We start from the raw sequence: 25,675 nt of genomic DNA, 5'->3' as shown, positions 1-25,675 counted from the left end.
TTTCTTTAGACTGAATTTTGATGCGGAGTTGGACCTTAGTATTTTTCATGGTGATCCAATCCTTCTTATTGACCACTGCTAGTGCTCCCGGGTACTTGACGGACCATGTGTGTATCCTAACCAAAGCAGTGATAGTCTCCTTAAGCATGGCGACTCTTTCTTTTGTGTGGGATTGGATGGCCACGATGGGGGCTACTGTGTGATGCAATTTAGACATCTCCTCATAGACTACTGCCATGGCATCCCCCAGAGTCTTCGTTTCTACTTCAATTGCTGATTGGAATTCTGTTGCACTTGTGTGTACTAAACGGAGAATCGTGTTCTCTTCCTCTATATTCCTTTTCTCCTGTTCCACCATGGTGGCCCTTTGTTTGAATGCATAAAGCTTGTTCTACAAATCCACAATCTGTTTGCTCATCTGAGCCACATTGTGTTCAGTGGCGGCAACGAATATGTCCTGACCGAGGCAATCATTTGAGGGTTTTTTGTAATGTTAGGCACAATACCCTTGGTCGTGGTTACTGATGAAGCCTCCGTTGGGTTCCTGCTACAATATTTCTTCTTTCTTGTACAATCTTGAGGTTTATTTCATCAAAAGTGAGTTTAGTGAGATCTAGGACCTCCTCGTCCTGATCCTCTAAGATACCGAGTTCATGGAGGGGAAGGTGTCTGCCAGTGAGGGGAGTAGTAGGAGGTACATCTAATGGAGGAAGCCCACTTTTTCCCATGCCCAGGTCAGTCGTTTTGCTAGTCTCCCCTTGTTCTTCCCCGACTTCCTTCTCCTTGTTCCTCCTAAGCTCTTCTTCCTGCTACCTTTTTTCTTCCTCTGCTAGTGCTAATTGCTCTCTAGCTCGTCTTCCATATTTTTCAGCTCTTATTCTAACCTCTTGTTCTTCTCCTGCCTTCTCTTCTCGGCTTCTTCCTCCTATTTTTTCTTCTCTTCCTCTTCCTGCGCTCTTCTTTCTTCTTCCTACTTTCTCTTCTCTGCCTCTTCTTGTGCTCTCCTTTCTTCTTCCTGTTGCTTTCCCTACGCCTATTTCTCCTTTTCTTGCTCTTCCTGCCTTCTCTTTTTCTCGCTCTGGCCCTGATTGTTGGAATCTTGAGGTTGTTTTCTCTCTAGCTCCATTTGCCTTTTAATCTCTCGCTTCCTCCTTGCCAAGTTGGTGTTCCTTTGTTCCAGCGTAGCATCTTCCTCCTCGTGGTCGCTCACGGTGTCTTCTACCTCTTTTCCTTTTCACTTCTCAGATTCCCCGGTGCCTTTTGGTGCCTCGTGCTGCTTTTTCTTTATGGTGGAAGCTCTTTCTTTGAGGCTCATGTCTTCCTAGGAATTGTCTTGGAGCTCATCTTCTGTGGCCCGCTACTTGCTTGGGCTGAGTTCCCTTGTAGCATTATACCAGTTTTTAATCCCATCTTCAACATCCTTTTTGCTATGAGAATAAGACCAACTGAATTTTGCCTTTTTGCCATGTGTGCCCACGGCTTTCTCAAGATCATATGTTCGGTAGTTGAGGGTCACAAAGTGGCTTCCCTTCAATGCCTCAGCCTCCGCCTCTACTTGTTTGAAATTTTCTACCACATACGCTCTAATGGTGAGAGGGAAGGCAGGTCAGGGTTCTTTTTTCCTTTGTTCAATATCTTTGAAAAACCCTACGTCATTTCATAGCAGACCTCTCACAGGAGCATCTTGTCCGTGACAAACTTGGGTAGGGCATGCAGAGGCTTGTGGGTACCGAACACTCTAATGAATGTTCCTTCTTCAATGGGAAACCAATGCACTACCTTGACAACTATCTTCATAGCCCTCTTGGACATGCATGGTTGTACTTCCCCAAATAGTAGTTGGTACAACGGGCTGATGAAGGTTTCAGAGATTATATCTAACATGTCTTTGTAACCCGTGTCACATAAAACTTTGTAATGGTTGTGCACGGAACTAGCTGCTGATGGGTCCCAGTTTCAGCTCCAGTTCTCGAAGTAGCATCTTGAGTAGAGAACGTTGAGGAGGTATGAAGACATATAGAATTCTGGAGGTTGTTCCGGTTGTGGGAGCTTGGCAGCAGCTATGTTCGTTTTCAAGGATGAGGAGAGGATGCTTACCCAATTAAAAATGGTTCCTCGAGTGGAAACAACATACATGAGGGGGACCCAGGTGCCATAAAAAACATCGCAATCTGGCTTGCCATACAACCGACACATCATTGCAGCAATTAACTGATATACTTTGTGCAATCCCTCTATCTTGTAAGCTTGATCTGTCTTGACCCGAAACTTTGACGGGTCTTGCCACCATTCCCTTAGGATGTCCTTCACTGGAGTCACAAACTCGGCGAGCCACCTGGTATTAAAAACCTCTTGTTTCTCAGGGAGTCTGTAGTAGGCGTTGATATCTGTCAGGGAGATAGCAGCTATGGGTGCCCCATCATGGCCCCTGATCATCTAGGACTCTGTGTCTGTGCATTGCAAGATCCATTCAATAGTTTCTGAGCATGGGAAGACCGAGGGGTGCACCGCTACCTTGTGTAACCTCGACCTTTTGACGTTGAGGTATACTTGAAAATCCTCCTGGGATTCTGGAATGTCTGATTTCGCAAACTCCTCGTAAATGTTGTACCAGGAGAGCCTTGTGGTTTTGCTGATGTTGCAGGCAATGTCCCCGAAGATGGGTGGCTCCTCGTCTTGGTCGGCCTCCCACGACCTGCTTCCCGAGCCCCCGTGAGCAGCCTTAGTGGTAGGGAGATCCATTTTATCTTCAAAGGAAGAGATGGATATGCACTCTAGATCTATGTCACCTGGCATGTCAAAAACACAGTCCCACGATCAGAGAGATGGCATGAAAACCAATTAAAACTGCAAAACAAAAAGGGTTTCAGTAGATGGAAGGAATCGTAGGGAAGGCAGTTCGCAGGTATTGAAATGTGACTGAGCGACTTGCTACATATGTCGCAACTTGATAGGAGTCGCAAAGTCGTAGGTCGGGGAGACGGGTTGCAAGTCACAATACGATGGGGGTCACAAGGTCGCGAGAAAAGGGATATCGCGGCCTCAAGACGCGCGACTTAGGCTTTGAGAGGATCAGGGAAGACACTGAGTGGCCTTAGGAGGCCAGGGTCTCATCCAGACAAGTAAATTCAGGCTTACTGGTGAAAATAGGAAGGTCTAAGTCGAGAAAAGGCCAATGTCTGGGTCCAGGAAGAGAGAAAGCAGCCAAGGCAACCGTTTTAGGAAAATGATGTGGAAAAGCTAAGTAAAATGAGCTAAAACCCCAAGGAGAGGGGATGCAAGAGGTCGGGGGATGCAAACATAGACACCTGGAAGAAAATCATGATTGCTGGGAAGGTGAACGGTTACTTACCTGGAGAAAGATGTGTGTGCACCCAAGTTGCAGACTTTCCTAGCTCTCCGTGCGACCAAAGGAGCAGTTACAAATGAGGTCGGGCGACCTTCCTTATATAATTTTGGTCGCACATGCAAGGTCGCATGGGTCTGACATGCGACTTTGCGACCTATGCGACCTGGTAAGTTGCAATGTCACAAGGGTCACATAGTCGCATCCATGTATGAGAGGGAACAATGCCACCTTGCGACCTAGCGGGTCATGAAGTCGCATAGTCGCATCCATGTTTTCATGAGGACAACGCAACCTATGTGACTTCTGCAACTTAGATGGTCGCAAGGAGGTACGAGCAGGAAGATGCGACCATGCGACCTGTGAGTCGCAATGGTCGCTAAGTTTGGCTTTAGTCACGTTCCAACACAGTGACCGACCGACTTAGGCAGGAACTAGTGACTTAACTTTACTTAGCAGAAAACTTAGACTTTTCCAAGGTTCTTTGAGATTGCTGAACTCTTTGAGTAGATCCTAGCAGTGCTAGTGGCTCCGCTCGATATAGGGGCTCTGAAAATTTTAGGGTTCCTGTATTTTTGGAGGGGTTGTTGCAGTAGCTACAACAATTGGTGATTCCCTGGGAGACTCTAGGATCTTTGACACCTTCTAGCCTAGCTTAAGGGGACTTGAATAAGTATTGCTTCATGGAGCTGTGGGTCCCTCTGATGGTATTCAGGCCTCCCCTTCAAACTTGGTCGATTGTCCCATCTTGCATAACATGGTCTTTAATGCACGAGATAGGGTGCTACCTCCCGCTATCTTGGGAAAGAAAAGGGAAGTTGAAGTTACACTATGAGCTTTGGAGTTTTCTCGGTATAGTGGTCATGGTACTTTGGTGTTGCTCCACTGCTAGCGAGCTTGAACAGTACCCCAACGGAGTCACTACCTAGAAATTGCGAACGTTTCTCCACTGCCAGTGAGCCAGGTCAGTACCTCGGCAGATGCATTTGCTCACCTCTTTGCACAGGAAGCCTTTCTTGATCCTTTAGCCCTTATTATGAATGGATGGAGGTGCTCATTGGCACTTATTTGTCTATGCTTATACACACTTATTTGATGGCGGCTTAAAGCCTGGGCGGACGAGGGATCCCGACTTATTTGACTTGAAAAGAGGTTGTTTCTGGTTTTTTAGAGACCTTATTGTTTTCCCGAGATATATATATGCTCAAAAATGGTTCCTTCAGTTTCCTTTTCATTCCTAGAACCACAGGTGAGCTAGAACAATTCAAAACTTATCAGCCATGTAAGCAGGTGGGTCAGACCGACGTGAGCAGGAAAGGAGGCTGTGTGTACCATCGAGTTCCCCACTATCACCAATCCGGCACACTAGATTTTTTGTCGCGACTTAAGTCTTGGTCAGTAAATGGTTCCGGAGAGCATCCGCGGGAGCCAATGTGCAGGGCCATTCTAACCTCTACCTGCCACCTCAAATTTATTTTGAAAGACGAAAACAAAAGAAACAACAAACTATACTGACAACAAATGATAACTATCTAAGAAAACAAAAAGGAAACTATGGTACAAGGTGGGGCCAGCAACTCGGGGTTTCTAGGTGAAGTAGAATTTAAGGTCATGGTCATTCACGGGGAGGGGTTCCACTCACCCTCCCAGGGTTTTCAATTTGAAGGTGTGATGGCCAATTTTTTCTATGATTTGGAAAGGGCCTATCCACAAAGCTTGGAACTTTGTGTGCTTGCCCTTGTCCTCATGGGCCCGATCCCATTTAAGCACTAGATCACCCACATCAAACTTGTGGGACCCTGCGGATTTTTTGTCAAACCATCTCTTGATCTGAGCTTGATGGATGGCAAATTTTTCCTTAGTTTTCAATCTTTCTTCTTCCAATCTTACCAAGATATTGATTTGGCTTTGAATGGTGGGACACAGGGAGTCTTGCAACTTTTGAGCCAGTCTAAGGGCAGTGAGGTACAGGTTGGGTGGTAAGATGGCTTCTTTCCCATAAACTAGGAAGTAGGGAGATGTGCTGATTGAGGTTTTGGGAGTGACCCGGTCAGCCCATAGGGCATCACTGAGGGCATTGTGCCAATTCCTTTGTTGCGAAAGCAGGGTTTTCTTGATGATACAGATGAGGTTTTTGTTGGATGATTCTGCTAGGCCATTTCCTTGAGGGTAATAGTTGGCCGAATGTTTCAACACGATACTATTTTCTAAAGAAAAATCATATAATCTTAAAGATGAAAAATATGTTGTGTTATCAAAGACAAGAGATGTTGGAACACCAAACCTAGCTATGATGTACTACTTAATGAAGGATATTACCTCATTGTCATTCACCTTTCATAATGGAATGGCCTCTACCCACTAGGTGAAATAGTCGGTAGCCTTGAGTATATACCTATGTTGGTTTGACGAGTTTGGCACGATCTCACCTATGACATCCAACCCCCATTACTGAAAAGGTTCCTCAACTACTATGGGTTGGAGTGGGGCAGATGATCTTGCTTGCCTACTTGCATGTTTTGGCAGATGGGACACTTCTGAGCATAGGCATGATCGTCTTTGAAAAGTGTAGGCCAGTAGAAACCTGCCCGCATGATCTTGTGAGTCGTGGTGTCGCCTGCATAGTGGCCTCCTGCAGGTCCATCATGTAGATCTTTCGGTACTCGTTGAGCCTCATCATATTCTAAACATCTTAGCAATATGCCGAGGTGGTGCTTCCTAAAAAGGTTTCCTTGAACCATTTGATATGAGGCAGCTTTAAGCCTGACGACTCTCTTCTGTTTGGCTGACATAGTCTCGGGTAGAGATCCCTGCACTAGGTATTGCTTTAAATCAGAGTACCATGATGAGGAGTCATGTGAGCCGAGGAGTTCATTCTGGTACATTTCGATTTCATGTTCCTAGCCTTCTGTTTCCGGGGCCGTTCGATCAGACTCCATTTTTTGTTGATCGGCTGCCTCAGTGGTTAGTTTACAGAGTCTGTGTCCTTTCACAATGTGGGAGGGCTTAAAATCCAAATCATATTCTTGGAGGGAGGTCATCCAGTTGGCTCTCCTCTCCCCCAGCTCCTGTTGTATGAAGAGGGATCTGACGGCTGGGTGTGGAACCATCATTATGACACGGTTTTTCAAGATGTATGGTCTGAAGTGTTTCATTGCTTTGTAGATTGCGTATGCATGCTTATTGATGTCTGGGTAGTTTAGTTCTGCGCCTTGGAGCCCTGTGCTCATGAAGGATATAGGGCGTTCGTCATGATCGTGGTCCTTTTGTGTGAGGACCACGGCCAATGATGAATCTGAGGCGAAAGTGTATAAGATAAAGTCTTTACTGAAGTCTGGGCTAGAGAGTGAGGGAGCTTCCGTGATCGCTGTCTTGATACGATCAAAAGATTCCTTTTCTTCTTGATTCCATTTGAATACTGCATCTTTCTTTATCATATTCTGTAAAGGTTTGACAATTTGCATGAAATCTGAAATAAATTTGCGAAGAAAATTAATTTTGCTGAGGAAAGATTGCATACCTTTTTTGGTGCTCGATTGAGGGATCTGTGCTATAGCTTTAACGTGATCGGGATCTACAGTGATTCCATTCTTGGTGATGATGTGACCAAGCAAGTTGCCTTCCGAAACTGCGAATATGCTCTTCTTTGGGTTGAGGGAGATTCCATATTTCCGACATCTTTCGAAAATCTGCTTCAAATGGTGAAGGTGGTCCCCCCTTTTCTTTGGAAAAACGGCGACATCGTCCAGGTAGTCCACCACGTTCTGACCCCTAATACTTGGGCAGGCGATATCCATCGCTCTCTGGAAGGTTGCCCTAGCATTTATCAGCCCAAATGGAATTCAACGGAATGTGAATGTTCCCCACTTTGTTTGGAATGTTGTTTTGATTGTTGAATTGAGGCTTCTGTGATCCATAATATTTATAAGAAGAACTTTGGTGTAAATCACATGTAGAAAGACCTTTGTCGACGAGTTTCGAACCAACCAGTGTGGTTCATCGTCAAGACAAGTTGAAGAAATAGATCCAGTTTTGCATGTTAAATAGTATGAGCAGAGCCTCCAACAACTATCTTGACCAACGACTAATTTTGACTTAGGGACCAGAGTCATAAAGTCATTTTTATAATTTAAAGGAAGCTAGTTATATTCGGTGATCATACCTTTTAAAATATATATAAAAAATATATAAATAAATAAAATAATTTTAATTGGTGTTTAAGTTAATAGTTAGTTAAAAAGGTATCATTTAATAATTAAAAATTATAAGTTAAAATTAGTCGTTGGTCAAGATAGCCATTGGACGCTCTGCTCATTATATTTAACATGCAAAGTTGGATCTGTTTCTTCAACTTGTCCTGACGATGAACCCCACTGGTTGGTTCGTAACGCGTCGACAAAGGTCTTTCTACATGTGATTTACGCCGAAGTTCTTCTTATAAATGTTGTTTTGATTCGATCTGACTCAACTACCAGGACCTAATTGTAACTGGAGAATCCATCTAAGAGGGAGAAGACTTCAGACCCCGAGATAGTTTGGAGGATCTAATCCATGGAGGGGATCAGATAATTATCTTTATCTGATGCTCGTTAAGGTTCTAGAAATCGACACATAGACGTATCTCCCCGGATTTCTTTCGAACTTGCACTAGATTAGATACCCATGTAGAGTTCCTGACCTTGAAGATGATGCATGCATCCAACAATTTCTTGAGTTCCTTTTGGATGAGGGGTTCTAACGCGGGATGCACCTTCCTCAATTTTTGCTGAAACGGTTTGGCCCCTTCTTTCATTGGGATGACATGCTGAATAATTCGAGTATCATACATTTTCAGGTCATCATATGTCCAAGCAAAAACATCGCGGTATCTTCTAAAAACGCTGATGAATGCCTGTCTTTCCTCTGGGGTGCACCCCACCCCCAAGTTAACATACTTGGGGTCAGATTCAGTCCCGAGGTTGATCTGCTCATGCGAGAGAGTGGAACTATGAGTTTTGGTATTTGGGGGGCCTCTGAAATGATTCTGGAGGTCGAACAATTTCTCTAACGTCACCACCCCCTTAGGTAAGGGGTTTCCTTTTCACAAATCCGCTTCTTCTTGTAGCGATTTCTCATGTTCCTCTTCATTAATAGTTGTGTCTTTGAAAACTTCCGCTTTTGTCATGAACTCCAAAATCTATTGGTCATCATTGAAAACGCACAAGTTAGTTATGTTCTCAGGCAAGTGTCGATTTATACATAATTTCAATAGAAAACACATCCCTAAGGGGTGTAATTCTAGCTGCAGCATTAGCTAAAGTATCAGCGGCAACATTATTAAATCTAGGAATGGAAATGATATTGAAAGATTTAAATGAATTTATTAGATGCCATACCTCTTGCTGGTAATTCTTGAGGTGGGGGAAAAAACAGTGAATGGTATTATGTACCTGTCTCGTAATGATTCCAGAATCCCCGATTACCTTTAGACAATCTGCTTTTAGGTCGATGGCCTTTTTGAGGCCGAGGACCAATGCCTCATATTCTGCGGTGTTGTTGGTGCACTGGAACTCTAACTCGCAGGAGATCAAGAATATGTTCCCCTTGGGGTCTAGCAAGACGCACCCTACCCCCGCTCCGTCACAATACAACATCCACGTCTCGGTTCTGAAGGAAGGTAAACCTGACATATGTAAATTTAAGGTGCAGACTTTGCTATCAAGGCTTGGGGTTTGCATGGGAATTTCGACCTGGGTATCCGGGGGAATGGTTGATGTCTGAGGCTGATAGCACCCAAATAGGGACTCTAGGAGGCACACTCGCAACTCTTGTTGGGCATAGATAATTGGCTCGTTAGAGCCCTCCAGGTCAGTGACGGTGTGCTTCATACAAGGCTCACTATTGACCCTAATATGGTTATTCCTTCCCTTGTAAGGTAGCCATAGGTGGGACCAGTCTATGGCGAAGTAGCCCTGAAGCTTACAGGACCAATCTCTGCTGAGAAGAAGGTCGTAGGCTTCTGGAATGTCTACAATGATTATGTCAATACACTGGTGAACTTGGGAATCAGAAGATAACTGAATGATGACATTATTTAATTCTCCCACAGTCAAAACTTGAGAGCCATCGAGTTGGATGATTTTTGCGTCGGTTTTTTTCTAGTTGAATATTCAGCTTCTTGCATACTCACCACGGCATGATGTTGGTCGATGCACGAGAATCGACAAGGCAGTTGTGAACATTAAAATTGAACATCTCAAAGGTTAAGAGGAAAGGAGGGGTCGAGCCTCTTGAGTTAGTGTTTGCGGTGTTCACTATGGCTTGAAGGTCGACCATAGCTAGGGATCGGCCTGTAGAGCTTCCCTTGTTTGATGTGGAGGATTTTGAAGGGGTGGGAGGAAAGGCGAAGGTTTTGGCAATTAACTCATGTTGACTCGTCAACTTGCATAACTCGTACAAAGAGATATTAGCTTGAGTTTTCTTCAAATCTTCGATGATATTGTAATCTAAATCTACAAATGAAGATTCTTGTGCCGAGCGCTGTGTTGTCGAGGTAGTTTTAGCCATAACCCCTTTGGACGAATTTCTAGGTGTGGATGAGTCTCCTTTTGTACTGATTAGTGACTCATTAGGGCCTAAATCATTCATCTCTCTAGGTGAAGAAGTGGATGGCTGGCTAGTATTGGTGGGGGGTAGGATCCTTCGTAACAATGCTATTTTCTTGTCTTCCAGAGTAGCGTCTAGCACAATACCTTTACTCTTGAGGTTGTAACTTTTGGGGGACTTGGGGGGAGTGTCTCCAATGATGGCCTCTTGAGCAGTGAACACTTCCCCCCCACGGATGACTTCAAAGGTTAACACAGCAGATGGAGTATCATCGCCGGGAGGGGAGTCGTCCTCTTCAGAATCGTTAGTTTCTTCTTCCCCTTCCCCGACGGCTTGATCTTCTAACAGCTGGGTGACTACGACAGTCATGTTATGGAGCCACTGCGGGCAGGTCTTCTCAGAGTGGGAGGCCTGATGGAAAGTGCAGAAGTTATATTTTCCTAGCTCCTCCACGTTGAAGGTTGAGCTAGATGTTTGTGACACTTTAGGGGGGAGGTTGTTAGTTTTCTAGAAAAAGGGCTTAGCAGGTTTTGCTCCTCCCGAAGCGTCACTAGTTCTCCTCTTTAGCTCAGACACTTCATTAGTCAATTGTTTTATGGATTTGGCTAGTCCCTCGAAATCGAAGGAATATTTGTCTTTATCTATGGTTTTACTTGATGAGGCCTGATTCTTCTTCCTGGAGGGCTTTACATCTTCCTGGGACTCATGCTCTAAGGCACCGATAGAAAGAAGATCCTTTTCGACTTCGAGCGCAGTAGCAAAGTTCTCTACCAGGGTGAGTTTTGCTTCGTGTTTAACGAACACGACAATATCCCTCGGCAGGGCCCTGGTGTAATAATCAATCATGATGGAATCATCAAGGGTTATGTCCATAGGGAACTTATTCAAAAATGGTGGTGAAATGTTGATTGAAATCTTTCACCTTCTCTTTCTTATGACATTTCAGCGTGCTGAGCTCGGTGAGGAGCATAGAAGGTGTCTTGTCTTCTGAGAATTTGTCTAGGAATGTTTTCTGAAACTCTTCCCAAGTGCGGATGGAGGTGACGGGTAGCGACCGATATCAAGTGGCCACTTTATTTTCAAGAGTGTGCTAGAATAAATGGCATGCTACATCGTCGTACTGGACCTTCATCATATGCAAAGCTAGGTACAAATTACTAATGTGGTCGTCAGCTAAGGTCCCTTTCTCAGGGTCGAACTTCAGGAGGTGTTTCTCTGAATGGCGAGGCAGGTCATGGAGTAGGCCTCTAAGGTTCAATGGGGATGATTCATCAAGGCCAGCAGTGGTGGGTGGTGATTTCCTCTAGGGTTGAAAAGGAGGCAATGGTCATTGTCTTATGGTTCACTATTTGTGCCTAATCCCCCACTAGTGCGAGGGGGTCGCTTACCTTCTCGTCGAGGCACTCTAAGGTCTCCTAGATCTCTAATGTTTGTCGCATTCCTGGTATTCCTCAGGTTTCTAGGGATATGCTGATTGTTGTAGAAGTTTATGTGGTCTCTAAGGTAATCCCCGGTTCCCAGTCCCAGGATCCCTTGAGTGCCCCCAGTGAGAGGTTGATTGTTAACAGGGGTCTCTTCAGTGATGTGTCGATCGTTCCCCTACATCTCCTCTCAGTGTGACCAATTATTTTCACTGGTGAAGGTATTCCTAGGGTCACCTCCCTCATCTTCAGGTTGGCTTTCCAACCCTTCGATAGATAGCCTCTCAACTGCATCCACATAGTCATCGAGCGCTAGGTCGATTAACTACAAGATAAAGTTAACAAGGATGCCTTGACGTGTGTGGTGAAGCGCGAAGGTGCATGCATTGGACAGGGAGTTAGCGGCGGGAATGCATTTCAGACCCCTGGCGAATTGTCGGGTAATAAGGCGCAGAGCCCTGAGTTGTTCGCTAGTGACTTCGAACATGGGAAGCTCCTTTCCTCCGAGAGCATCTTCGAGAGGGGGAAGTTGGGATTCTTCTTGAAGCAGCCTCATGAAGGCTGGCCCATAAGGGGGATTGTATGGTATCTCAGGGGGCATGGGAGGCTGAGGTTGGTTACTACCTTGATGGGAAATTTCGGTGTGAGGGCGTGGATTAGTACTTGCCATGGCCCTCCTTCTAGTGCCAAATCTGTATCCCTGCCAACATCAAGGGAGACCTCCCCGGTGTAGGTTCCCAACTAGAGCCTACACCATTTGCAATAGGCGTCCCTTTCGGTATGTAGGCCCAACTGTCGTTCAGTTTTGTTGAGCTTGCTTCAGGCGAAGGTGAAATATGAACTCAATTGAAACCATGTACCTCAATAAATACAAGGAAATAATTGACAAAAATCTTATGCCACATAAACCATGAATATCCAGACTATAAACAACATAAATCTTACGTAAAGTTACTGATAGCAGGCTTCAAATAAGACTCATGTTCGCCAAGATAAAATGCTTAATAATTGTAAATCAGTTCACAACGATCAAACATTTATAAGCATAAACAAAGGTGCAGTCAAAACATATTATACCAATACCAAAGAAATAGTTCACCGGCATGAGCATAGAGTTAGCGAATCAAATACCATTCATACGAAGCAACACAAAGTTTGGAGTATGAGACAACATATGAAGAAACTGCACATCAAAGAGCTTTCAGGAACATCTGATCCATCAAGTGAAGAAAATACTCATGGCATTAGAACATAAAAGATCTGAAGAATCCAATAGTGGAAACGTACAATCACTCCTTGCATAAATTAGAAGAACATAAATTCTCTTAAGCAATGTATATATCTCCAAAAGAGTCCTCAACAAAAGGTCCTTACAAATGAGGCATGAGGGTATATTTATAGGGTAAGAGTGACTCTTGGCCTACCCTTGACTCTTGAACTTCCTCATGACCTTTCATCTACCTGATGACTTTTGGTATTCCACATGACCTTTCATATTCACAAAAATGACTTTTGGTATTCTACATGACCTTTCATATTCACAAAGTGTTCTATGCTACTATAGAAAATACATCACAAAAAATAGCTATCAATCTAATTCACTAATTTAATAATGGCAAGTTTTGGAATGTCAAGCCCGAGTTGTTCCATCAAATATGTGCGCCATAGGTTGTATTTCGTTGCAATGGGAGTGATCTGTGGCTGGTCTTCATCATGTCGATGTAGGCACTCGAGTGCATCTGGGATGAGGGTGTTCCATTTGGCATGCACCTGATTATTCAAGGTTACCAGTTTGGTGTAGAGCCTCACTAGTTCTACCACATAACATGTGATATTTTCTTTGGTGATCGGCATGTCTTTCATATGGGTTGCTTGTTTATATGTCTCTACAAATGCCTGTACTTCCTTGGAGATCTCATCCTGCTTCCTTACTTGTCTGACTTCCCCTATCGAGGGAACCCCATGTAGTTGGATCACTGATTCCAAGCCGCTGAACAAATGCATGTAGGATGCCAGTACCCTCTCCACATCTTTGGTCAATTTGTCTTTAGACTGAATTTTGATGCGGAGTTGGACCTTAGTATTCTACATGGTGATCCAATCCTTCTTAGGGACCATCGTTGATGCTCCTGAGTACTTGACAGATCATTCGTGTATCCTATCCAAAGCAGTCATAGCCTCCTTAAGCATGGAAACTCTTTCTTTTGTGTGGGCTTGGATGGCCACGATGGGGGCTACTATGTGGTGCAATTTAGACATCTCCTCATAGACTACTACCATGGCCTCCCCCAGAGTCTCAGTTTCTGCTCCAATTGCTGCTTGGAATTTTGTTGCGCTTGTGTGTACTAAATGGAGCAACGTGTTCTCTTCCTCCATCTTCCTTTTATCATGTTCCACCATGGTGGCCCTTTGTGTTTCAGGGAAAACTAGTGTCGATTCGAACTACTAGTCCCACTAAGATGGGTAGCTATCTTAGAAACAAACAATCAAAGCAATTCGAGATTTCCTTTAAGTGTAATAGATAAGAGGGAAGAAAAGAGGACCAACTTGGATCTTCTGCTTTGATCCTTGCTTGATTTCTCTTTCCCTTGATAGAATTTTCCACTCCTCTCCTACTTTTCCCACTTCAAAGAGTACCTATAGAGTCAAAGTAACAGAAAATCATCAAAGCGTCTCTATCTAAAACATCATAAACAATGCAGAATCAAAAACACATTGACCATACAATTGCATTCATAAACAATAAGATTCACAAATACACGATTATCTGGAGGAAAACTCAAAGAAATTTATTAATAGTAGAAGAGAGGATTACAACCCAGCTGTCTAACCCAGCATCATCCTCCCAACAAAGAAGCCTTCTTCATGATCACCCAACAATACAATGTCTCTTCTCAAAGATAAACCAACAGCACTTCCTTACAAATTACAAAATTCCAGCCTCTAGATCTCTCAGATCAGGGATCCATTTATAGATGTCTTGCAAGGGTGTGAGTCAGCTCTGGGTTTTTTATTAGTGTCATTCCACTGATAGTTCTTGGTTCCACTTGGAGATTTCATTGATCTCTTACTCATCCCTGGGCGAATTCAGAAGGGCAAGTGTCACAGGAGAAGTTTCTGGAAGATTCCATGATCATCCACTTAGCAAACTGTCTCTGCCATTTGTCTATTCTCGCTCATCGCACCCCACAAAAGGCCATTTCAGTATGCATCGCACCTAGCTAGTGTGGCAGCCAGTATGCATCGCACCTTAACCATGGAGCAGTCAGTATGGTCCAGTTTTGGCCAGTTCTGAGTAATTTTTCAGGTGGAACTTCTGGGAAATGATGTAATCAGTTGACCATGATCCTTTAGGATATGAAACAACACTTTTAGGGACTAAAGAGCCCTTGGTTTATGGACATATGAGTTTTGGTTTCAGTGCCCAAATATGTCTATAACAGCTGCCCCCTAAAGCATGAGGTCATAAATCTTCTGATGTCGGGTGAAATGCTTTATCATGAGGATCTGGGGTATTCAAACTCGAAGGTGACCTGTATAAGATATAATACAATACATCATCATCATATTATTTTCATGATCTAGCTGAGGCAGGCATTCCCATGCTCAGCTTCATAAATTCATTTTCATGTACATAGGACAGAGTGATTCTTCATATGAAGAGTCATCTTATTTTGCTTAGATGACTATCTGTGTAGATTCTGTGCACATTTGATGTCTTTATGTTCCTGAATATATCGCAGCCTGGATGGATGAAACTAGATCCGGGGTCTTCAAACTCGTTCAATCTTCGCCCGATTGTACAAGTCAATCCATGTGAAAAAGATGTTTTGAAGTCGAACATGGAAGGACATTGCCTGATTACTAGCCAATAATGTAAGTTGTTAACAAGTGCGAGGTGAATCACCGATAATGATAATGACCCTCAAGGTACTATAGTACAATTCACATGGTATGAATATATGAGCTGATGTCGAACACCACGCAAAATCTTTCGGTCGAAGGTCATTGATGTAAACTTGTCGCCGGAAGTGAGAAATTTGCCATTAAGGCATGCAAGCTTCAAAGTACTGAAAGGGTTGTTTCTAAGTCAACTATTTGGATAATGAGCTGATGTCGACAAGAAGTGACCTGTCGTAGGAGGGACTTGATGTATCCCACATCTACGACACAAAACGAAGCAAATGATTTTTCTGGAGGTGAAAATGATCTGATGATGTAAGGTTCAGGAATGGAGGTCATGAAAAATGAAGGGTGGAGGTATTGCAGTGGATGAGGCATTTGCTGGATGGTGAATTCTCTGAATGACTTCTCTTGAACATGTCAACGACACTTATATGGACTAGTAGCGTTAACCCCATGGATGGTACAGAAGACCAATGGTGATATGGTGAACGGAAAAACCCAACCCAACTCAATCATGGTGATGGAGTGAAAGTGTCATGTTCAAGAGTGACCTGCTACCAATAAAATTCTTCAAGTTTTCTTCCCTTTTTCCCTAGTCATTGCTGACCAGTACCTCTTTATTTTTTCAAGCTTGAGGAGGATAACATATGCTTGGTCTATAATTTTCCCTTTGGGCAAACCTGTCGCTCTGTCTTTAGCGAGCCTAGCGTTAGTGAGACTCGTTCTTGTCTGGGTGGACAAGTTTGTCGCTATTGTTTTAACGAGTTTAACGACAAAGATAACTCGATCCTTTTCTTATTTAGAGAGTTTGAAAAGGAACGAAAAGGAAAATCCAATAGTCCTTTTTCATGGCATAATCCCTTAAGTCCGAAAAAGTATAAAATAATATGAAAGGGATGACTTTTCGATCGCTTTAACGAGCCGAAAAAGACAAGTGCCCGATCTTTTTGTTTGATAATCCCTCAGGTCCAAAAAGATTAAAATATATGGGAGGGATGGCGTTCCCCTTACTTTAATGAGCTGGAAAGGCCAATGGCTGGACAATCTTTTTATATTTAACGAGTCTAAAAAGAGTTTAAAAGGGACTCTTTTTTTAGGAAAGAGTGGTATCTTCGGGTAGCAACTGGTTCCAGGTAAGTTTGGAACTTCTCAAAACATGGCAATGTGAACAGGGTGGCAATCAGAATCACTCGCCGCAGCTGTTCCTAAAGGAACACAACCAAGGTTCAAAAGGTTGATAGCAAGGCGATCACAAAGGTTATTTACCAAAGGTGGTTTCATTTTTTAATGAGCTTGAACCAGGAGAAACTATGCTTAGTGGCAGGTTTATTTTTTAACGAGCTTGAACCTTTTGGGAACATTGCTCTTAGGCAGGTTTATTTTTTAACGAGCTTGAACCTTGCGGGAACATTGCTCTTGATATTGGTCAAAGATATTCAGTTTACCATTTAACATGTTAGATTCTTTCCTCGGTCATTCAACCTGCTCAATTGCTCCATCAAATTGATTAGAAATACACATATACATGCCCGAAAAATGAATTAAAACTAACATTTTACTTGGAGTACGTGAATAGTAACATAAAAGTAGTTTTACCTCTCATTTTTACCATTTCATTTCAAATTTGGGATTTTGGAGCTCTAGAGTGGTTTTCCCCCTCAAATTTCATCAGTTGATTTCGGGAGATCCAGTGGACTATTCTCCACACCGTCAGGACTAGGTAGGAGCTAACCCTGAGCTCTTCATTTTCATTCCATCTTTTTCTGATTTTGAGTAAGTTTTTCCTTGGTTCTGGGCCCCTGGGGTTTGAAGAACTCATTCTCTGTCCATCGCACCTGGTCTGCATCAAAAGGTGCAATGCATACTGAGTTAGACACTGGCCAGTCAGTATGCATCTCACCTTGCTAACTGGCAGGGTGTGATGGGCGCAGAAAGGAAACTTTACACAGTGATTTTTCATGAAATTTTTGCCTGTTTTTGCTCAAATTTGGATCCTAATTCATCTTTTGTCTGTGACTCAGATATTTATTGGATCAATATGGTTGTTACATGGCGTGAACGTGAACATGAAGAAGAAGACATGATTGCCTTACATGATCAGGGTACTGTTACTACATTGCGAAACTATGGTTTGCTCAAATTCTTCCGTATATCTAGCATGAGGCAACAAATCAGTTTGTTGCAGTATTTTCTCAATGCTTGGGATCCGATCAACTAGGTATTCTAGATTAGAGGTAAATCTATTCCACTGATAGTCGAGGATATCTACTTTTTGACGGGGTTATTGAGGCGTGGTGCCCCTCTTTCACTGTCGGGATCCGCCCGTGGGGGCGAATCGGTGAGAGATTATATCTGTCAGCTTTGTAGAGATGGATCTCAGCCTAGCAGAGATGGCAAGATCAATATCCAGGATGTCACTGATCGGTCTCTAAGGACCATTTTATTCACCTTTTCTAGATTGGCTGGTAGCGCGGCTCTTCATTTGGCAAACAGATCTTATGTGCAGTATGCTCTGGAATGCCTGGAACCAAAGGTATTCAACTGGTGTGAGGCGGTACTTCCGGTGATAAAAGAACAGCTCTCTAAGGTAAAGAATGGAAGATCCAAGAACTTTGGCTACGGTTCCATTTTGACTGCTTTTGCCTTGGAGAGGATCCCACTGATGCAGCCTCAACATATTTCACTAGGATTGCCAGCATCGAGGGAACCCAGGATGTAGAGATGGGTTGATCTCATGGCCAGACATGTTGGTCAGCCACAGATTTCTTTCTCTAATGCCTTCTTTGAGTGGTTCGACCGTCAGGAGATGGTCTTCTCAGAGTATCCATATGTCGGGATGGATTTCCGTGGCAACTCGGATTTGGCGTTACCAGCTGGCGAGCAGTGGGGTGTGATAGGTAAAGATGATTTGACCATATCTTTGTTTATCAGTTTTATAATATTTTTGTGATTTATGAAGACTAATTGAACCCATGTACTTGTGCAGATGTTGGGCCAGTGTGACCAGCGACATGCTCAAGGGTGGCAGCTGACGTTCCAATAGGAGAGGTTGTAGGGAGGGTTGTCCTTCACGATCTGGACATAGCAGAGACCCTGGCAGTGTTGCAGGATTAGATCGAGGGTCTTACCCTTGGTATTCAGGATGTGAGGAACGACGAGTTACCTCTGAGGTTACAACGCCATACTAATGGCGTGCCGAGTCGATGGACTAGGCTCTTGTGTATGATTTCACAGGCGGTGACATGTTATCACCAACATCATTAGTATAGGATGCTTTTCTGCATTTACTTTTGAGTTTCTTGGTCGCATGACTGATTTTGCCTTGTACACAAAGCATTATGTGAGACTATAAACAGTTATATATTTTTGATTTTCAGAGTTTAATTTGGTTAAGTTATGTGATCCAGTTGCAAGTGTTGATATGAAATGCTTTTCTTTACGAATGTTGCAAATGTCTGTCTAACACATAATTTGCTAATGAATCAGTTAATGTGTTTAAGTTTCTGGAAATGTGTTGATATTGAATGGAATCAAACTGCCTTTCCAAAATCCTGACCCTTAGGAACATATGATAGATAGTTGGGTTCCGAATTGAATAGACGCCAGTAAGCTGTAGAATGACGAGTTGCAAATCTAGCCTGACAACAAGTCGGCATATGCCATGTGAAATGGCGTTAGAGAGAAGCTCCATCAACGCGTTGTACTCAGCGATGTTGTTCATTGATTGACCAATACATATCCCTCTGAAACTCACTAACTCGCCGCTTGGAGCAAAGATGGCCCAGGCTGCAGAAGATAGGTTCCGCGTTCTACGACTAGCTCCGTCAGTGTACCCAACGAATGTTTCCAAAAAGTCCGACATCTGCAACAAATGCAAAGTGGATTACCTAACCAAAATGACAACTCTTGACAAAAACAAAAATGAAACAAAAGCATATCTATAAAGAGATTACTACACTTGATCAAGCATAGTACCGCTTAAGATACAACCCGTTTCAGGGTTGCAACAGTGGAATTCCATCGTAATCTACCAGCTCGTAGGCTCCTTTTGCTAATACTCGCTTAACAATGTAGGGGCCCATCCATAATGATTTGAACTTACCTGCTCCCAATTTATCAGAGTCCTGATCGTAGAGTAAGACCAGGTCACCTTCTGAGAAGACACGAGGCTTGACACTTTTGTCAAATTGTGCTTTGACATGTTGCTTATATGCTTCGTTAGCCAGCGCAGTGTCACGACGGGTTTCATCCAAGTGGATTAGTTCCAAGAAACGAGCCTCTTCCTCTGAAGTTTCAGGAAGTAGATCGATTGCGAGCTTGAGAGATGAAATTTCACACTGAATCGGTAAGACAGCTTCCAGGCCATACACCAACTGAGAAGGAGTAAATCCGGTCACATTTCTCATCGAAGTCCTATATGCCCACAGAGCTGAGTACATGATTAAATGCCAATCTCGTTTGTGGACTCCAATCATTCTCTGCTACAACAATTCTATAGCGCTTGGGGGCAACACTTGGCAATGATCCATGCTAACAAAATGTTCAGAATTCTTCTTAATCTTTGACGATGTAGAAGATATCATGTGACAGGTTTCCACTGTGGCCACTTCCGCTAGATTACTCAGAGGCAGAAGGGCAAAAGTACCCATTAAGGAAGGCTCTTTTAGGAGACCTACTCCGATAGTTTGAAGCGATTGAGGACTTCCATGGATCAATGGAATGCTTCCAGTAACTTGCGAACTGTTGGGGAGGAAGGTTAGTTGGTCAATGATTGTAATTCTGCCTTGAAAGGGGAATGTAATCTTTCTAAAATATGTTGACACAACAACAACCATAACATAAATCCAGGGCCTGCCCAGTAGGATATTGTAGTCAAGGTTTCCATCAATGACCTCGACTTCAATTTCTACTGTCTTGCCCCCCAGTTCGATTTGCAAGTTACTTAATATCCCATATGGCGTGTATGTTCTTCCATTGAATGCTTTTAATGTCGTTGATGATCGTGACAAGTGTGGAGAGCCTAAAGTTTTCCAACAACTCATTGACATAATACAGGTAGATGCCTCCTCATCAATGATTGTTCGATGAACAATTTTGTTGAGGGCTTTTACATGTATGAGGAAAGCGAGTTGGGCTGGTAACTGAGGTTCGTATCCTTTATGATTAAAGGCCACTAGATTGAATCCGCTGGATCAATCCCACCTATCGTTGATAACAAAGCCTGCTTTTGGGAGGGGCAATTCTGCAGTACTTCAAGTGTCGACACAGCGGATGGCGATTGGGCCAGATCCTCCACTATATTATAATTCTATGCTGCTTGAGCACGAGGATTAAACGTCGATTTATGTACTACTACCTTAGGCGGTTTTATTGTTAATTCAGGAATGATTGGTGGAACAACTTCTGGTGAATTTGTTGTCAAACTACCGGGTTGATCTGTAGCCTTGCTGTTCGACGACTGTGGATTTCCATAATCTTTATTCCTAGTTGATATCAAAGCATCATTTTACTATTTTGAGATGGATAGCATAAGCACTTGGGATGGGGAAACACGACCACTAGCAACCAGATTAATTTCTGGGTTTGGAAACAGATCAGTCAATACCGCTGAGGTATTTGAAGTATTTTTAAAAAACTTCGTGACCTCAGCTTGATGTGGACAATCTTTCGTGTAATGGTCCTCATCACATATGAAACATGGCTGATTAGGTTTCTTCCATCCAGTAGGGTTTCCCGAAGATTTATCAAGAGTCGAATCTTCCTGTTTCTTCTTTTTGTTTGTCCCTTTCTTCTTACCCCCTGGTTGCTTAGGATTTTTGCCCTTATCGGTTGACACAACACTAATCTCCGAGGCAAGAGGTTCTTCATCTGCTTTTTTATTAGAAACTGCACTGGCTTTTTTAGATGTAGCCTTTTCGGTTTTTGTGCTTGTGGTACCGATCACGCCATCGCCGGCATGAGAGTCCTTGTTTGATTTAGGAGGGGGAGGAATGGAAAATTCTGGTCTAGGAGCGTCAGGAATTTTGTCGTAGAGCATGCCAGACTGAGTATAGATCAAGTCTAAATATTGTGCACGAGTAATGACTTGCTCTTCAGTGACAACTCCTCCCTTAGCCACATCCTCTGTAATAGAGGGTAATAATGACTTTATAAACCATTCAGCTAAAAGCTGACCAGGAACATACATCTTTACCATTCTTCAACGACGCCGCCATTCATGAATATGATCAAATATGTGAGTGGCTGTCTTCTGTTTAAAGTTGGTAAGGAGTTATGTCCCTGTTTCGTACCTTATGTGTAACTGAAAATGGGTTAAAAAGGTAGTGGCAAGGGTGCTGAAGTTATCAAACGAAGCTCTAGGCAATTCAATATACCATTTTGTTGTTGGACCAGTTAGCGTTCATTGAAAAAGGCGAAGCCTAATCGAATCATCATTCAGGGTGTTAGATGAGCACCACAAATGGAATGTCATTACATGATTCGATGGATCTTCACCTGGATTTCCATTGAATTTAGGAATATCATAGGGAAGTTTATGAGGAATCGCTGGCCACCAAGGGGCGTAAGCAATTGGATCATTCATCAGCCGGTTTAGATCTGGTAATTCTAGAGTTGCTACAAAAGGCAACTGTTGATTCAGGTTAGGCGAAGCATACCCAGGATAAGATGGAATCGCCTGAGTAGTAGGTCTTTGCATACCAGCATAATGTATCTGATGCTGGTAACTTTGATAAGGTTGATGGGCATAACCATTATAGTATGGTTGTTGATAACCATTTTGGAAATGTGGTTGCCCATTACTTACAAAGCCTTGTTGCTCAGGTCCTTGGTAAGATTGTTGGAATTGCGGTTGTTGATATTGTACCAGCCATGGTTGTTGGACCATTTGCTGTTGTCCAATACCGGATGATTGACCAAGATGCGGAGTGATAGTACCTGTTTGAGCCTGAGTCATTCTAGGTAAGGAGGCACTAACTTGAGGTTGTGATTGAATCGTGGAGACGAGAGGCTGTTGTATTGCAACCTGAGAGACCTGAGGTTGACACACAACAGGTAGTGCTTGTACTTGCGATACAGTCACAATAGCAGGTGTAGTGGGAATATTCGACACAGGTTGGATTGGTTGCATTGAATATACAACCCTTGGTTGTTGAGGCAGTATTGGTACCCAACCGCTAGAAGTAATTTTAGTTTGACCTGAATTTTGTTGTAAACTCTCATATGGTTGTTCTCCAGGAGGGAACAATGAAAAAGCATACTGCCCCCCATATGGTGTCAATCCAGTGTTTAAAGGGTAGATCGGCCTTTGAAGATATATTGGATCAACTTGTTGAGTTTCAACATAAGAAATACCATATGAGATTCCGGATGAAGAAATAGGAACAAACCATGTCGTCAAAATAGTGCCTGAGTGGACTCCGGTTTGTTGTTGATAACTAGTTGGGATAGATGGTATACCAGCAAACATTGTAGGAACGGAATAGGAAGTTCCACCGTAGCCGTGTCAGTTGACACAGTGCTAGATGTTAATGGTTGCTCAGACATATTTAGTCTATCCTACGGATTTCCTAGCGATTTGACAGGAACTTGTGACGAAGGATGATTAAAAGAACTAACTTCTGTAGTAGAAGGATATAAGTGGATCCCAGTTCCAAAATGAAATGGAGTACTAGATGGAAGATCCTCTACTATCTCTTCTATGGCAATCAGTCCAGGTGGAAGAGGTAGACTGCCAGGTCCGTAAAATATTTCTGGAGTTGAAGAAAGTATAGCTTCTGTAGCAACAGATACTAGAGGAGTGATACCTTCTAAATTTTGGAATTCAACTTCTAGATGTTCAGGTAAGCGAACTTCAGTCTCTGGTTCAACTCTAAATGGAGCTGTCTCAGGTATAAAAGTGCCTACCGTTACACTAGGCTCAGTTCTAATGTCCTCTTGTAACCGTGGAGCTTCTTTTGTAAAGGCAGATGTACTAGAAATGATTGGAGTAACTGTAGCCTCTGACGATGTTGAAACACAAGTTTCAAATAAATCAGGTGAATTGGACTCAGTTAAATGAGATCATTTTGCCCGGGATGGTTTCGTCTCCAGGGTCAAATATGGTTGACTCGCTAGTCTCCGCGAATGACGGGGTTTTGATTGACTTTCTTCCATGATTGCGGATTACTTGATCAACTCAAAATTAAAGGGGAAAAAGTTATTCCGATTCAAATAAATTTTAAGACACTTTGACGCAACTTTGCTTTTTCAATTTTTAAGAGTCAAGAAAAAGCTAAAGGTGACTCTAGTCACCTTCGATTTTTAATGAGCCTGAAGTGACAAGTGCTTAGATGGACCTTTTCTTTTAAGGAGTTGAAAAGGAACGAAAGTGACTACTCTGGAAATCTAGACAGAGGGATTATCAAACCGATCGCAGAACTACAAAATACACCTTGGTGATAAATGATAGATAAATTACCAAGGACTTATGTACGGCAGTCAATCTTCTCGAATGTTGTGTTCAGTGCATTGCGATCGATAGGGCGGCAGACATGGCTTCCTAAAGATAAAGGATATCAGCCTAATGTGGTCTCCCAATATATACTCGACGGTACGGGGAGCACAAGTCCGTATTGGCACTTGTCATATCAAAGAGGAGGAACCACCCAACCTTTGATGAAAACGATAGTTACCAGGTTTTACAACGCTAGAACACGTCTCTAGCCTAGACTTCTAAATGTGTTGTGTTAGGTTCCAAAGCGTTTTTATGTTCATTGAGATTTATTTTAGAGTTGATCTTGCTTAGAAGTTTGTCTTTCAAGGTTCACCGTATGATGTAGACGTAAAATTCCTAAATATGCAATCTAAAATGATAAACAGTCGTTTATTTTCTTTTAGCAACGAAAATCCTAGCTACAAAGGAAAGAAGATTATGATTTTTTTCTTTCAGCAGAGAGCATAGAGCACAGACTAAATGCACTTTCTTAAATCATATTCCGCATTCAGTCAAAATGCAAATACACATGCATGTATTTGTTTTCCGCTTCCTTAATGTGTGAATGCCAAAAAGGAAAGCTAAGTACAGATTTGAACTATTTTCTTTTAAAGCGACATTTTGACAATTTCTTTTCAAAACGAAAGGAAGACTAAGACGACACTTTTCGATTTCAAATTGAAAACTGTTTTCGACACTTCAAATACTAATAACTCAAATCAAGTACAATGACAAAAGTACAATCAACTATTTTGAAGAGGAAGACTTTACGACACTCTTCTTTTGATTCAAAATGACAATTACAACACTTGGATCAAAAAACGTCAGTTCGATTAAGCTACTTTCGACAAAGGAAGACTATAAATGATTTACAAATACACAAAAAAACATTTACAATTCCTAACTAATGGAGGTTGAAATATGTGAAGGAAGAAGGTTTCAGCAAGAAGATACTGACCATGAACAACAAAACTACTGAATAAAGCTGAAAACAAGGAGAAAAAACCAAATTTCAAAGAGAGAAACAGTATCACTCAATCATCACACCTGCAACACAGGGAAACAGAGATGCATCTCACCTGCAACACACGAGAGGTGCGATGCATATAGGTTGCCCAGTTACAGATAGTGCGATGGACCGGGGAGCAAAACCGAGCTTGGTTTTTGCTCAAAATTTGTTGCTAAGTTCAATGATTTAGGCTGAGTTATGATGGACAGTAAAAACAAAGTATAGGGGTATGATCTTAGAATGCTTGTAAGTTAGATGTTCAGTTCATAAACCAACCCGGAGATTGACTAAAGCAGCATTCATCTACTTCGCACTTGCATAGCAAAGGCATTTCGAAGGCTAGCTGGCTAACTTCAGGCTCCGTCTGTAGTTTATAAAGCAAACAATAAACAAACTATTCAATTCCCAACGGAGTCGCTATTTTGTTTCAGGGAAAACTAGTGTTGATTTGAACTGCTAGTCCCACTAAGATGGGTAGCTATCTTAGAAACAAATAATCAAAGAAATTCGAGATTTCCTTTAAGTGTAATAGATAAGAGGGAAGAAAATAGGACCAACCTGGATCTTCCACTTTGATCCTTGCTTTATTTCTCTTTCCCTTGATAGAATTTGCCACTCCTCTCCTACTTGTCCCGCTTCAAATATTACATGTAGAGTCAAAGTAACAGAAAACCATCAAAGCATCTCTATCTAAAACATCATAAACAATGCAAAATCAGAAACACATTGACCATACAATTGCATTCGTAAACGATAAGATTCACAAATACACGATTATATGGAGGAAAACTCAAAGAACTTTATTAATAGTAAAAGAGAGGATTACAACCCAGCTGTCTGATCTAGCATCATCCTCCCAGCATAGAAGCCCTCTTCGCCTCATGAAAAGCAAGATCACCCAACAATACAATGTCTCTTCTCACAAATAAACCAAC

Source organism: Pinus tabuliformis, chromosome X, assembly GCF_031772625.1.
Source record: "Pinus tabuliformis cultivar Carrire ecotype Pingquan chromosome X, CPIR1, whole genome shotgun sequence".
NCBI lineage: Eukaryota > Viridiplantae > Streptophyta > Pinopsida > Pinales > Pinaceae > Pinus > Pinus tabuliformis.
The sequence above is the reverse complement of the archived record's forward strand: the minus strand, read 5'-3'. Positions refer to the sequence as shown.